This window comes from Lampetra planeri, chromosome 33 (genome assembly GCF_965212315.1).
Source record: "Lampetra planeri chromosome 33, kcLamPlan1.2.h2, whole genome shotgun sequence".
Lineage (NCBI taxonomy): Eukaryota > Metazoa > Chordata > Hyperoartia > Petromyzontiformes > Petromyzontidae > Lampetra > Lampetra planeri.
The window spans coordinates 8243788-8260711 of record NC_136139.1 but is presented as its reverse complement, the minus strand read 5'-3'; the positions used below and the strand labels follow the sequence as shown (position 1 = coordinate 8260711).

At 46.4% G+C, this 16924-nt stretch overlaps 1 protein-coding gene across 2 annotated transcripts in view; it reads left to right on the top strand.

Moving 5' to 3' along the window:
* LOC144729737 (estrogen receptor beta-like) overlaps window positions 1–16924 on the top strand; it is a 124603-nt gene that overhangs the window by 11965 nt on the left and 95714 nt on the right. The gene's annotated exons all lie outside the window — the stretch shown is intronic.

The window sequence follows — 16924 nt, the reverse complement described above, 5'->3', positions numbered from 1 at the left end:
GCTCCTGTAAAATAGTCGTACAATGGACTTTTGTAGACATGTGTAGCAGCAACATGAACGAAAGGGACGTGCCAAAACGATATCTAATTTACAGTATGCTTAGTTGGGTGCAACATCTTTTTTTACATTAATCCTGGAAAAAAATATGAACTAACATTCTTGTTTAAATTAGTTAACATGCAGGTCGATTGAGCCGTGGCCATGGACTTTATAATGGATCGAGTTATGGATTTAATTTAGTTTGTCACCGTGTGCAGAAAGAAATTGGAGAGTTTTTGAGAACTGTGCTAATTAATATTGTGTGATACTGCAAGCCGGGCCTGGTTAATTTTGGGAAAGTGATTATACTGCAGTCAAATGCTCTACCACTTGGCTATACCCCTCAAAAATTGATGATACTGACTATGTATGCTGTATTTTCCCTGAGCAGTAGAACACTAGCTCACAATTACCTAGTGTTAATTTTTGTTCTTGTTTTTTATTGTGGAAAAGTGCTAAAAAAAAAGGAAAATTTGCACAAGCTCGCAAACCCGTAAATTTCGTCTTTTTTTACAATTAGAATGCGTTTAAATCAATCCAGGGTATTTGAGTTGCTAACTTTTCCAAAGTAATTTTGAAATTCAGGAATTACGAATTTTAAAACTACCGTGTTGCATTTATTGCATAAAAGCGACGGCTGGAGTTTTAAATTCCAAATATATTTGTTCAAATTCCACCAGCGTATGTAAAAGTAAATTTCGTAAACAATATGGATTTTTTTTCATGGCACCTACTCTTCTCAGCAAAACGGATATATATGGTTATGCTGTGTCGCAATTTGTTTTATATATTTTTTTGGTTAATTTGGAGTTTAATGAGATACCAAAAAAAAATCCACGATAGAATGAAAAATCTCGGCTTACGTTGAAAGATTGCGTTGAAAGATTCAATGTATGCTTTACACAGAGTGGCACGTACAATGTTTTGTAATTTAATTTTCCCCCTCACTGTTGAGTTATTTTTACATAGTGGGGCCTAAAGTACACGAATTATACTATGCTCTACTATTGTTAATAATAATATTTACAGGAACTCAAGCAGTCTTGTTCTCATTGTGTAAACGAGAACCTCTTTGCAATTGCTTCGTAAAACCGGGGGACTCAGTGCTGTTGTCTGGGTATTAGAACGCCATTGAAATTCAGTTAATATTTTACCAATGAAAACGGACATTGTGTGTATATATAAAAATAATTGACACATTAAAATAATGGATGTAGGAAATTTCAGTTAATTCTAAATAATTAAATGACAAAATGTTAATGATGGTATCGTTATAATTGTTATTGCTTTCGTTGTGCATAGCGAATAATAATAAAAAGCTAGGATGTTGCATAACAGTCGTAGGCCCACTTGGGACAGAATGGGTATAAAAAAAAGTGTTGGTAATAATAACCTAAGGTGTTCCGTAATGGCCGTGGTCATAAAAAACGCATTTCACAATGTTCATCTCTTTTTACGATGAGAAGCATGAGCGTATATTCACTCTGCACACATTTAGCTACGTAAGGTGATGTGTCTGCGAGTGCCTGTAAGTGTGTGTGTTGAGATGAGTGGGTTGCATGCGGTTAGTTTACTGCACTACAACAACAGGCATCCTGGGTTTCCATTCCTGGTGCTGCATACCGATTGCAATGTTTGTGTGTAAAAGAACACAGAGACATGGTGATAAGATAGAAAAATATATTCTCAACAAATGGAATTTATTTTGCTTTGCAGATTGTTTAAATGCATCATTTCACTATCGACGTTAATGCATATTTAAAATTGCTTGCATGTGTAACGCTGCCATTAAGAGCCATTACATCGTTTCAACTGTTACGTTACAATAATTGATTCCTGGCTGGTCTTTTTTATAAAAGCATAATTCGCAAGAGTCGCATTACCCAGGAACAGTGCAACTATAAAACGTTTTACTCACCGTGGAAATCTGTGTCCCAGAATGGTTTCGCACAAATGATTAAAACGGATGCTTTATGATGCCGTGTACTTGTTTTTCAGGGGGGGGGTAACTTTTCCACCACCTTGATAATTTCTGAACATTATGTGCACGATGTTTATCATTTTACTGTAGGGCCCTCACAACCTCACATCCGGACTGTGGTCAAGTTCCAGGATTTCTCTTAAAAAAAAATAGGGGTTGGCAGAGAAGATACAGAAATGCCCGGGTGTTATTTATATCGGTCCTCGCAAGGTCATTGGTATTATAAAAAGTAATACTCGTTGAACAGGAAAAAACCACTTCCAACCATATTGTGGCTGTAGAGGCGTAAGATTTCTTGCAAATGCATGGGCCACGTGCTCGGACTTTTGATTGGGCCCTTGTCACAGTGATCCTCAAAGTGAAATCCCAAATGTCCTGACCACTTCACTTAACCTTGCGCTTGATGCGAGCTATTGCATGCCATTACTCAGTCGGAGTGTACATAGCCAGCATTGCCCCCTACTGCAAACATCTGAGCAGGAGTCTTCTGAAAAAGAGCGATTAGACATCACTGAGGCATACCTGGGCAAATAAGCATCACGGTAATAATGGCGATGAGGCTGGAGCCCTATACTTTGTTTTCTGCCTAGAAAAATAACTGTTATCTCTTACCTCATTTAAAAGAATGTGGGATTTGTATCTGTTCTACAATTATTTATGTTTAGAAATTACAAAAAACATGAAAGCATAGCAGATACAGCTTAAAGTCACTGCATGCGCGTTTTCAAGCTGTGATTGAATAACTTGTGGAATCTTTTATCTTTCAAACACTATACATGAGAGAAGTAAACAAACCCATTTGCAGTTCCTTGTTTTGAGAGACTGCAAACAAATGCCACTATGTGCATGCTTGAAATTGAAGCGATACTGGTGATGCTCATAAAGACATTTATACGAGTTATTTTCATACGTCGATCTATGCTCTTTGAAAGCACGTTGTGTTTGATTCTCATTTTGCACTTACAAATATTGAGCGAACATTTTTTTAAAGCAGGAAACTTCTTTTTGGTCACAATCAGGAGAGTAAAATTTATCCCATTACTTGTAGTTACCCACACTTGCAGTGCCAGTAAATTTTGTGAAATTAACCGTTTGTATTTTTCTCCCCAACAATGGTGTTGATTTTTTCACCCATTTACAACTCTGGTAGAAAGGAGTGCACCACTGCATGCTGGAGAACGGTCCGTGGAAGCAGATAACACAGAAATGCTTCTGAAAGCTCTTCAAGTGACTACTTATACACAATAGGGGGCAGTAACCTTCCCACCGTCCCTGCTAGAGTCCTGTAACGTTTATCGCACAACAGGCAAACCGATATTTCAAAATCTCAGAACTGGAATTTAGCCAATCTGTGAATTTAACATGGTGTATTTTTTTTGCACAGTCATTGCTGGCTGGGCTGAAACCTTCATCAGTTCGCTGCACTTGAGCACCCCGTTTAATCTCAAGTGGCTACCCAGATTCAAACCTAGGTTCTCAGCAGTACCAGCTTGGCACTGACCTCTGAGCCACCCAGCCATCTCATTGTATATAAGTAGACAATGTCTCGCCACTTAAAAAAAAAAATTCACAACCCATCAGCCGCACGGCCTTCTGGGAGTGAATTTTAGTAGCATTGATTTCAAGACAAGAAAACTGGACCAGTTTCAACAATAATTGTCTCATCAGCAGTCATGCTCGCTTGAATTATTGGACAAAGCTGTTTGGAATCATCTTGGTCTCAGAGTAAATGTCTTAACAACTCTCTTTAGAGATGTTGTTTTTCATAATCACTTGCATCTGTAAGGAGTTAAATGTTAATTTCGTTGATGTGTTTCTATTCAACTCTTGCCAGTTGTGAGATTTTCCTCTCGTGTAATACATCATTAATTATCTTCCAATGTAGCCATGGTATATCATGCTTTCACATCAGCAGTTTGATGAAGACATTTAAAAAAATAGAATGTATAAACGTTCACTCAGCTTGCTCATTTATAGGTTTTATGCAGCTTTTGAATTTCCTGAAATTAAAATCTATTGTTTTCCAAATACGTGATCTTTAAATGCTTGTGATGGTAAAGCTTTAAATCAAAATTTATATTATTTAGCTTACCAAAATTGCCGTTTGAAAACGAAATCATCGCAGTCATATAACCCATCTGTCCAAGCCTGAATCAGACTATTTAATTCACATATTCTTAATCCAGAAATATTTTAACACTGTAATTGTCGTTATTTAATTGCTTTTGTATCTGTTTTTTTTCCAATTTCAACATGCTTGTGCAAGCCAGGTTAAGTTGTTTAACGCACTTGGAAAGTGACTTGGAAGAGAAAGGTTTAATAAGCATGAACTGTACAAAAGAATGAGTATAAAACAGACTGACGTGGAGGGACTTAATTTGGCCCCATTGTCACAGAAGCTGTTAGAAGGAATAGAAAAAAAGAATGTTTCGATGAATAAGCTGTGGACGTCGCTTATGTTGATGTCAATTAACACCAGCAGTTTCACTGACACTAGTCGTTTTACCAGACAGAGTGCTATTCAATTTCCCTGGCTCCCTGTGGCAGACCATCTGTGGAATTCCAGCATTCCTGAAGCCTCTAAACTCACCCGTTTGAGGATAACATTGTCACCTAATTTCCTACGGGCTCTCTCTCTCCTGTCTCGGGAATGCAATTTGGTAGGTAGCAAGTAATATCAATTCAATGAAAAGGTTTTTTTGGAAATGGAGGTAGTGTTTGAAAATAAATAAACCTGGATTTGGTAAAAAATATAAAAATTCACATTCGTCAGTTGGTTTGCTTGCAAGATGCTTCCGTCGTGGTATTTGAGACTGCATGTTTTTTTTTAACTAGACCTAATATAAAATAAAGCAAAACAGTAGTGTCCACATTGGACAAAGGAGATCCACACGAGCCACAACCCAACAAACCGTACAAATTATTCTTATAAATGAAAATGTAAATTATGCACTTATTGTTGATATTCGTCTCAGATGTGTTGTCATATATATGTACTGTATGTGCATTCAGACAGCGGTGTATAACAACAGTTCATTTTGAATGCTTGTACCTGTTTAACACGTGTAGAAATCGCATTTTTCCAATGCATCACTTCTTAAGCTAGCTTTTCTTTTTAATAAATATTAATTGAGTGAGTCCAATGCCTATGTTTGTAGAAAAATAACAACTGTTTATTAAGGAGTGTGGGGGGCGGTGGTGGTGGGGAGAAGCTCGCAGGAGCTTACATGCTTATATTCTGCTCTCTGTGCTCGGTAAACATAAACTGGTTGACTGCCTCATGGGCTTTTTTCTGGATTCTTTACGAAGCGACATATCCTTACAATACTGGCCAATTCCGTAGCTAATTAACCACAGACCTGTCTCCGTTGAGTGATGCTACCCATCACGTAGACAATAAAATGGAAGAAAAACCATACATATGAATGCATTTTTAAATGCTTTACAGTGTTTTTTTTACTCGGAAATATTCATCGTCTGGTTTTTAATCGCAACTCTTGGTTTTCTCGAGCGTAATTCCCTTATTACAACACAACTTTATACTAAACATATTTTTTAATATTGGGCCTTCATTACAAGAGTTGTCGTCACATGATACATACATTTGATACAGATAGACGGTCAGACAGCTAATGCATTAACACTTTAAACTTTAGTTGGAAAGCATTAAAAAGTGGGGGATCACTGCACTTTTTCATATGTCATTTTCAAGGCATCATCGCTCCTACATTGTCATTCTTTAATCTGCTACATATAATGGTCCTCGAGTTTTTTTTTCTCTATTATATATAAATAAAACTCCCTGCTGGCATGCCCCTGTTGAATTAAAATTTTAAGCGCAATAGAAATGTAGATTATATGTATGCGGTGTTCATCTGTTAAAAAACAACAGAAGTAGCTTTAAGGTTTTTTTTTTTAAGCACGTTTTCTAGAAAGAAAATTGCAAACTATACGTGAAATGTATTTTCGTTTGTCCGAGTAATTTGAATATTAAACGAGCATGTATTGTACAGTACGTGAGACAGACATCCCCATGGTGCCGTTTACAAAGCTCCGCTGTTTTTGTAAACACCGAGACTGCATGCATTGAATGCAAATAACCACTCCCGGGACTCATTGGTGCAGACATGCCAAGGGTTTGCCACAAAATGCTTTCATAGAAATTCCTAAGCACATCATGTTCAGAAGTGGCACGTGTATGCATGCACAGGGCCGGGATCTCATTAACCACGTCGCAGAAGTTATTAATTGCAACAAAAGAGGAGGTGAGGAGGAGAGGGCATAAAACTGCTATTTTGCTGCAGCAGCCGAGCACATTGTGTCTTTCATCTCACCAGGTCTTCACTGATTCACCCGAGCCTGTAGTTCATGTAAAAAAATTGGTCTCAAGCTGTCAGCTGTCACAGTTGTTATTAATTAAACTCGCCTCTTTGGTTCTGCGGAAGTTGTATACAGGAAGTCTGGCATTTCATATTGTTTACACATACGTGTAATAAAGCTATAGGGACTGTGAGTACAATGTCATGAGCAAAAAAAGTTTTAAGCCCTTCAAACATTATACGATTTGAGCTTAATCACTCCCACATATGTACTTTTTATTGTTTGTACATGTGGTCTGTTGCAAAAGAAGTCTGTGGGTTTGGCCAACGTAAAAGACCTTCACTAGTTGTTAAGGTCATGGTAGTTGTTTCCTGATCAGTTGAAGCGAGAGAGAGAGAGAGAGTCTGCTCACAACTTATTTCACTGGAGCTCATATTTTTTAAGATCAAAGAAGCCATTGCCTTTTGAATTAAATACATATGGTAGCGCACAGGATGAAACAAAAGATATAACAAGTACGAAAAGACTGTAATAGCACCAGGTGTGTCGTGAGTAATGGAACATACACCGGAAAGTGACATCTCGTGAAATTTCTCAAATTTTACATAAAAAAACCTCTGCCGCTCGTTGCCTTCCTGCACAAGTATGCACGGTATGCCAAGTAAAAAAAGGTCTCCATACGAACGTGTGGTGTCATTTCACGCTTCGGCTGGATTCACGTAGAGGAATCCTTATGATTTGGTTGCAAATCAGCTGTACCGCCAGGAATTGATGGTTGCACTGACCCATGCAAATTCGTTCAAAAAATAGTTATGGGTTTCAGCCATCGCTTCTCTGGAGCGCTCCATTGGTGGTACGACTGTGCTCATATGGAATCATATGGTAATTAATTGTTTGGCATCTGTCCTTCAAAGCCGCTGCTTTAAAGTTCACTCAACCAAAATAGCTCATGGGTTTTGCACATGAAGATATTATCTTGTGGTTTGTTCTTAACGGTCTGAAATTTTTGTTTAATTTTAAAATGTATTTTTCATTCAGATCCTGCCGTGGCGTATTGGACGTGCAATCCAGAGGCCGCTGGTTCAGTTCGTTCTCCCAGCACGGCAGTTGAGACAATGGGGCATTCCCTTGAATCCCCTCCTCCTATATCCACCCAGAGCAGTATATAAATGGGTACATTGCAGTTAGTCTTGTGGCAGGCCACACATGTTGGGGCAAAGTGTGGGTTAGGTAAAAATACTCTCGTACCGGAGGCCCTTCTGCCAAGCAAGCATTTGCAAAGCTGTACCTTTACCTTTCGTCGCGGATGTTAACTACCTCACTTGGTATACAGAAGATCGTGGGTTCAATTGCATGTTCCTCCATGTGGTCGTGTGAATTTTTTTCCGGGTAGTCTGGTTTTTCCCTCCGCATTTAGTAACTTGCATTTAGAGCATTTGGCTGCTATAAATGGTCCACGTGATGATAAGCCACTTCGTTGAGCTATCATTTGTGGCCAGGTGACTTCTGAAAAAGAGCTATATAGCTCAGTGGGCCTTACCTGGTAAGAAATATATATACGAGGTGTGTTCAGTGAAATTATTGTGTTAAGAATTTTGTTTTGCCAAAATCAATCCCTAAGATTATATATTTTTTTAATTAGGTGAATTTGGACCATAACGGTAGCACATGGTGGATTAATTTGTCGGACAATGCCAGAAAGCCCTTATCATGCACTTTACACAGATGGTGCAGAATTTATGAAGCATCTGTGGTAATTGAAGTGTAAACTATGTGCAAACTAACTCGGAGGCGATGGCAATACTGCTCAGCTGTTCACCCACTTCACACAATTATGCACCATTTCTGGGTAAATATTTCTGAGATCTAATCCAACCTTTAATTTCGCTTTTATCATTGTAATCAGCATCATTGGAATCCGCAGCAACCATGATCTATTACACTGGTCAACACACTTTTTCTGGCATAAGGTATTCCAACGGTTTTAAGGTAATTTTGGGGTGCTGATTGCAAATCTGGCATCAGTTTTTGTCTATCACATCAGGTTTTTGAGATATCAAATATTGCATTTTCAATAAAAACTGCAGAAGAAAAATATTAAATAAATGTGGATATCTACATAAAATGATATTATAAACACACTATCCTAAAAATACAGCACCATATTTTAACACTAAAGCAGTCACTGACTCGCAACAACTTTCAATCATAAGTGACAGTTAATTTCGGGTAAAATCAATGAAAATGGGGTATGCCGATAGCATAAAAATTAGATGTGATAGAGCAAATCTGAGATCAGATTTGGAATCAGCACCCTGAAATTAGTCTAAAACAGCTGCAAAGGTCCAGGCCAGAATTTTTTTTTGTTGACCAGTGTTATAGGTGGCAGCCAGTGTTGGATAAAGGCCTCGCCAAATCGTTTCCATCTCTCACAGTACCACGATGCAACAATCCACAGTTCACCTCCACAGTCAAGATAGAGCGTCGTGATTCTCGTCTTTGGAAACATCTTCCAATGTCGCTGTGAATGACTTTGATGAAAGTGTGTCTTCTTTTCTGACACCAATTTGTAATATTTCTACTTTCTTCTTGCAGGTCTTGGTTCGTGAGAGTTTGGATGACTGTATCAATTTACATTGAGTCAAATGCGTCTGTTATAGTCAGTCAGCCAGATACATACTCAGCAGATAGCTATAGCAAAGAACATCATAGAGCCCAGAAATTCGACCATCTCTCAGATGAAGAAGAGTATGTTCCCAATGGCACATTTGTCGAAGTAAACTGTGCCCTCCAAATTACGAAAATTTGCAAAAACTTTTGGACTAGATGGTATTCACTGTGTACATCATAAAAGCAACAGGATCAGTTTATTGGGTCAAAATTAGCAACTTGTATACACAGAAATGAAATACCTCAATCATGATTTTCTTTTTATTACAGACCCTATGAGCCTGTTATCGCACACGTATAAAATGTTTGCAAATATTATTGTGAACAGAATACTGAAAAATTTAGAGGCAAACAAACCGTAAGAGCAAGCTGGGTTTCGGAAAGGTTTTTCTACCATCGACCAAATACATACTTTGAGAATAGGTTTTTCCCCTTTTATCTGGCAACAAAAAACACATTTTACAAGGAATCATGTCTGCATTAACCACAATAACCACAATACTTGTGGTCAGAATGCAAAAATAACCATAATTTGATAATATATGTGTAGTGGTGATACGCGCTGGGGTAGCGATCAGGTGCCAGCGCGTTGTGATTGGTTGTGTGAGTGGTGACGCGCGCTGACGGCGAGGGATCAGGGGTCAGCGCGGGATCGTGGGTTGTGTGGTGTTGATTGGCTGGGTGCCGGTGACGTGCTGGTGTGGGAGTGAGCGAGTGGCAGCGCGGCGTGATTGGGTGGTGAGTGAAAACACGCGTTGGGGAGAAAGGATCGTAGAGATAGCGCGTTGTGATTGGTTCACCAACAAGCGATGCTCGCATCGAGGTCCGCATCCGCTCCGTCTCCCGGGAGGAACGACTATATAAGGGGATGCGCACAGGCGCACAGGGAGAGTGTAACCAGCGAAGACAGAAGACGGGAAGAAGAGCCAGGGCCCTGCGGTACATAGTCCCGCTGTCCTGAGAGGACCGGGACTCTGTGTAACCCAGAGGCGGGGGTAGTGTGAGCATGCAGTGTCAGCATGCCGAGTGTGTAGCCGGGGCCTAGAGTCTACACGAGACGAGTGGTATAGGTGTAGCCAGAGGCGTAGGGTCTACACGAGACGAGTCTACACAAGAGGAATCTACCCGAGACAAGTGATATGTGTGTAGCCGGAGGCATAGGGTCTACACGAGAAGAGTCTACACGAGACGAGTGATGTGTGTGTAGCCAGAGGCATAGGGTCTACACGAGAAGAGTCTACACGAGACGAGTGATGTGTGTGTAGCCAGAGGCATAAGGTCTACACGAGAAGAGTCTACACGAGACGAGTGATGTGTGTGTAGCCAGAGGCATAGGGTTTACACGAGGCGAGTCTACACGAGACGAGTGAGGTGTGTGTAGCTAGAGGCTTGGAGTCTACACGAGTTCAGTACGGTGTGTTATAAGAAGAGAAGAGGTTACGAGTTGTACCGGTGTCTGGTGACCGTACGCGGAAGAATAGAGACTACACGTTGTATCGAGATAAGTGAAGATTTAATAAAAGAAGTGTGTTACCCGTCAAGGAGTTTCCTGCCGTCATTTCCAATACTTCAACTGGCGTCAGAAGTGAAACTGTCTTCCAAGCATGGATACGAGGAAGACCGTTCGGACCCACGGGAGTGACCGCGAGGACAACCTTGACGACCCGGGCCAGCTGCCGTCGGGGGGTGAGGACGAAGAATGGCCCACGCTGCAGGATCCGCCGGCGGCGCCGGAGGAGCGGCGGGGGACCGAGGCCGTGCTCCGGGAGGCGCACTCTCGTCTAGCGGAGCTGCTGCTCGCCGCCGCGTCCATCCTGGCGGAGATCAGCTCGTCGGCTGGAGCGGAGACGGCAGCGGACATTCTACAGGGTCGCCCTGCCGATTCCCGCCAAAATGACTTGGCGATTCCCGCCATTTCATCGGCGGCGACTTTTGGCGGGAACGGCGACCGCCACGTGGGTGCGGGTCTCCAAGCGCGCCATCTTACGTCATCGACGCGCGCTGCGGACCGCCATCAGGCGTCCGCCATTGGAGCCGCCATCTTACACACCGACGGCGCGGCGGGAAGGAACCACGACGCGGAGGACGACTTCATTTTTCAACAGCGCCTCCCCGCATTGTCAGCCTTCAAGGCGGAAGGCGGGGACTGGGGCCAGTTTCAGCGCAGATTTTTGGCGCATCAGGAGATGTCGGCCTGGTCCGATGCTACGGCGCTGCGGGCATTGCCTGCCATGTTGGACGACAACGCGCTCGCGGCCTTCATGTCAGCTCGGAGGTCGGACCGATCCACACTTAAGGCAGCGCTGGGTCTCATGGCCAGGGTCTACGGACCTCCCTCGGCGTGCCGCCATCATTTTTATGCGAGGCGGAAGGCGGACACGGAGACCGCGCTCGCCTATCGCACGGCGTTGCTGGCTCTCGCCGATGCTGCATTCCCTCGGATGGACGAGGAGGGCCAGGATGCGATGGTTTTGGAGCAGCTGCTTAAGTTGGCGCAGGACCTGGGGGTCCCCATCAACACGGCCGACGAGATCGACATTTCTTCCTTACGGTCGCTACGAGTATACAAGCGCACGAGGCCCTTCAACGCAAACAAGGGGTCGTCTGCAACGCTGCTGTGGCTTCAACTCCGGGTTCGGTGATCACCGAGCTACAGGTCGTCAGTCCGCGAGAGGAGGCGTTCACCGCGGGACGACCGGGGGACTGGAGGTCGGGGGGTCGGTCGCCTCTGCGATCGACCCGCAAGCTGGAGCAACCGAGATCACCGACGACCCTCATCACGTGCTACAACTGCGGCCTCCGGGGCCACGTGGCGTCCGGTTGCCGCGCGCCCCGTCAGCGCGCCATGGGATCTCGGCTGGACGACGACCAAGGCCCCAAGGCATCCCTACAAACCCCGGCAAGTCGCGGCACCTCACATGCTCGGCCCACACACTCGACACGCATGGGCCGTCGCGGAGCGACGGAAGAGGGCCGGTTAGGGTTCGGGGATTCGGTACGGCGAGGGGGTTTCGGCCGGGACCGGAGAGACATTGAGTGGTCGGAGTTGGGACATAGAATTGTGGCTGCTTCAGCGGGTTCATCCGTCGTTGCGGGTTCTATTGATGGGGTAGAGGTCAGGGTATTGGTGGACACGGGGGCGTCGGCAACGATTATATCTGACCTCATTTATAACATTCTCCCCGTCCAGTGCCGTCCACTGCTCCCAGTGGATGTGCCGTTTTTCGCCGCAAATGGGGGATCGTTGGGCATTATCGGTCAGATTAGGGCGTCCATTTGCATTGGAGATATCAAATTGTCGGGACCCGTCTTTGTTTCGTCTTCTTTGGCGGTTCCTTGTCTATTGGGCACTGATTTTTTGGCTAAGATGCCCATTAAAATTCTAATCGATCAGCGTTGCATTGAACTACCTTCGGGTCGCCGCATTTCATTTTTGACGAGCCCTACTGAGATTCGGACGGCGTGCGCCACGATACAAGCATTGGCGACGCAGACCGTGCACGTGCCCCCGGGTTCACAGATGTTAATTCCCCTCCGGTTAAGGAAACCATGGGTAGAGGGGACTTCGGAACAAGGCGTGCTTTTGGGTCCTTCTAACAGGGCTGTAGGAGGGGTCGATCTGTCGGTGGCTCACACTTTGGTTCGGGCGGACAAGGATCCGTTTGTGATGGTTTTAAACGCTGGATCGCGGCCAGCCGTCATTCAGCAGGGTACCGTGCTGGCTCACGCAGCGCGGGTTCCTGCGGAGGAGCGGCTGGTTGCGCATGTTGATTCGAGCCCCACGCAGAATATTGAACCGAAAGAGGACCTTGAATGGGTCCATTCGCTGTGCGCGGGCGCGGACGATTTGTCAGGGGTGCAGTTGGGTGCGCTGCGCGAGTTACTAATGGAATTTTCTGATGTGTTCAGCAAGCATAAATATGACATTGGGTGTACGGATTTGTTACGCCACCACATTGACACGGGCGATGCGGCACCGGTCAGGTTAAATCCCTTCCGGCTGAGTCCTGCCGAAAAGGAACATGTTCAGTCGGCCGTTAACGATATGCTTGAAGCCGACATTATTTCGCCTTCCTCCAGTCCGTGGGGAGCACCTATTGTGCTGGTTAAGAAGCAAGACGGCTCCTTGCGATTTTGCGTAGATTTCCGTCGCCTGAATAAGATCTCTGTGGCTGACGCGTATCCGCTCCCCAGGATGGATGAGTCCCTCGATGCATTGTCTGGTGCACGATATTTTTCGACTCTTGATTTGTTATCGGGATTCTGGCAGTTGCCGCTCGACGAAGAGTCTAAACCTAAGACAGCATTTCGGACTCCAGGGGGCCTGTTCCAGTTTAACCGGTTGCCCATGGGACTTCACTCCTCTCCAGCGACGTTTCAGCGCCTTATGGAGTTGGTTTTGTCAGGCTTGCAATGGGAGAGACGTGCTTGATTTACCTTGACGATGTCATTGTTTTCTGTAAAACATTCGAGGAACACCTCCAGCGATTGAGAGGGGTGTTCTTGCGAATGCGATCGGCTAAATTGAAATTTAAACCGGCCAAATGCCACCTTTTTCGTAAGTCCGTTAGATATTTGGGTCACATTGTCGACTCTTCGGGGATCTCTACCGATCCCGCGAAGACGGACTGTGTCGGTTCATGGCCGACGCCCACGTCGGTTGCAGACGTGCGCAGTTTCATTGGGTTTGCTTCGTATTATCGCCGATTCGTTGAGCACTTCGCCACTATTGCAAAACCCTTGCACGCTCTCACGGCAAAGGGTGTGAAGTTCAAATGGGGACCGGAAGAGGAGGCCGCATTCTGCGCCCTTCGGAACGCCTTGGTGGGCGCCCCACCCTTGCGTTATCCGGATTTTGCGAGTCCCTTCTTGCTAGACACGGATGCTAGCAACACGGGCATTGGGGCGGTACTGTCCCAGGTCGTTGGGGGAGTCGAAAGGGTTGTCGCTTATGGTAGCAGGGTGTTGTCTCCGGCTGAGCAGCGCTACTGCGTCACCCGTCGTGAACTGCTCGCCATTGTTTTTTTTGTACAACAGTTCAGACCGTATCTCTATGGGCGTCACTTTATGGTCCGGACGGACCACGCGGCGCTACAGTATTCATTGAGGGTCGCCCAACCCTCGGGCCAATTGTCGCGGTGGTTGGAAGTCCTCCAAGACTATCAGTTCACGACCACATACCGAAAGGGGTTGCGACACACAAATGCCGATGCCCTGTCGCGATTGTTGCCGTGTCAGAAATGTGCGTGTCTATCGGGATCGGCGCGCTGTAAACCGCCGGTTGTGGAAGATAAGGGGACATTGGCTGCGACTGCGGGCGCGCCAATCGGGGAGGTCCCCGCTACTTGTCAGGATCGGGACTCGCTGCTCTCATTGTCGCTGGGCGAGTGGGGCCGCCTCCAAATGGCGGATAGCTCCCTGCTAGCATTGCGCCGCAGGGTGGGTGGTCCTAAAGAGGACCAGGAGCGAACTGGCTCCTATGTACTTAAACAGGGCATGTTGATGAGATGGGACAGTTTGTCCCGGCGGCACGCGCTGGTGGTGCCTTCGGCTGTAAGGGGGAAAATTGTTTTGGCCGCACACGAACGCCTCTTGCATTTGGGAGAAAACAAAACTCTTGCCCTGCTTCAGCGTGACTATTATTGGCCGGGAATGGGGAGTGACGTGGTAAATATTCTGAAGGGGTGCGTTGAGTGCGCCAGACGGAAACCACCACCCGTGCTAGCTAATCCACCGCTGCAATCGATTCAGGTCTCGCGCACTAACGAGCTCGTTGCACTCGATATTTTGGGGCCTTTTCCAGTCACACCTAGAGGGAATAGATACCTGTTGGTGGGGGTCGAATATTTCACCCGGTGGCCTATGGCGTGGCCTCTCGCCAACCAGTCGGCAGCGGCTGTGACGGACGCCTTTGTCCAGGGCTATGTCCTGGACAAGGGGGCTCCCGAACGCTTGCTGACCGACCAAGGTAAACATTTTTCGAGTAAATTGTTGCAAGAGGTGTGCGATTTATTGGGTACTAAAAAGGTGCGTACCTCCCCGTACCACCCGCAGACAGACGGGATGGTGGAAAGACTTCACAAGACTTTGACTTCTATGCTGTGCCAGCAGGTGTGTGAGGCACATGTAGATTGGGACCTGCAGGTCCCGGGGGTCCTTGCCGCGTACAGAATGGCCCCCCATGCAGCGACAGGGTTTTCCCCATTCTATTTGATGTACGGTCGGGAAGCCGACCCGCCCATGGAAACGCAGCTTGGCCTGTCCGCTCCACGAACCAATTCTAAATTGGCGGAACATATTAAATTCAATATTCACAAGCTAACAGAGGCAAGGGAGGCCGCACGGCTTAATTCGCGGGCTCGCCAAATTGCTAACGAACGGCTGCGGGCACGGAAGGTGTCCGTGCACGAATGGAAACCGGGTGACAGGGCCTGGCTGCATTGCCCTCAGGCGCCCTTGGCTACGTCGCCTAAATTGTTGAGGCCATGGCGGGGGCCCGTGGAGATCATGCGCGTGGCACGGCCCCAGTGCGTTCAGATAAAATGGGGAAAACGACGGTGGTACGTCCACCCCTCCCGACTGAAACCGTTCTCGCCTCCATATGGCCTCCCATTGTGTCGTGAGGGCCGAGCATGTGACGTGACCGACGACCCAAAGGGGGAAATGTCTCTGCCTGATTCTCACATGTCTCCGCCTGATCTGCTTCCAGGTGTCTCGGAACTGACAGCTGCCGACCACCGGCGGCCGGATCTTCGCGGCGGGGCCGGGCCTTTCAGGCCCGTTCCATGCCGTCTAGAGCAGCCGGAGCCGCCTGACGGTCGTCAGTGTCCCGTCCCGTATGACGGACCAGCCAGACGGACTCGCGCCAGGTCGCGCTACTTTGTTTGACCTGCCACGTGAGGAGTCGAGGCAGTGGGAGCGCTTCGTCACTTCGTTAGTTGCAGAGACGCGGAGCACGTTCGTTTTCTAGAAATTGCTTTTATTATGTTGTTCGTCGGGCTGTATATAGTTTTTTTATATATATAAGGTGTTGTGTGTGGTATTGTTAACTTTTCTTGCGGTTATTGTCAAATTGTACATAGGTTGCTGTTGTGTTGTTGTGTTACGGGGCACACTGGGGGGGGGGGTTTTGTGTTAACGATGTGGGAGGTTGTTGGTTAGCAGCCGGGACGGCTGCAAGCTATGTGGGGGGGGGTGATGTAGTGGTGATACGCGCTGGGGTAGCGATCAGGTGCCAGCGCGTTGTGATTGGTTGTGTGAGTGGTGACGCGCGCTGACGGCGAGGGATCAGGGGTCAGCGCGGGATCGTGGGTTGTGTGGTGTTGATTGGCTGGGTGCCGGTGACGTGCTGGTGTGGGAGTGAGCGAGTGGCAGCGCGGCGTGATTGGGTGGTGAGTGAAAACACGCGTTGGGGAGAAAGGATCGTAGAGATAGCGCGTTGTGATTGGTTCACCAACAAGCGATGCTCGCATCGAGGTCCGCATCCGCTCCGTCTCCCGGGAGGAACGACTATATAAGGGGATGCGCACAGGCGCACAGGGAGAGTGTAACCAGCGAAGACAGAAGACGGGAAGAAGAGCCAGGGCCCTGCGGTACATAGTCCCGCTGTCCTGAGAGGACCGGGACTCTGTGTAACCCAGAGGCGGGGGTAGTGTGAGCATGCAGTGTCAGCATGCCGAGTGTGTAGCCGGGGCCTAGAGTCTACACGAGACGAGTGGTATAGGTGTAGCCAGAGGCGTAGGGTCTACACGAGACGAGTCTACACAAGAGGAATCTACCCGAGACAAGTGATATGTGTGTAGCCGGAGGCATAGGGTCTACACGAGACGAGTGATGTGTGTGTAGCCAGAGGCATAGGGTCTACACGAGAAGAGTCTACACGAGACAAGTGATGTGTGTGTAGCCAGAGGCATA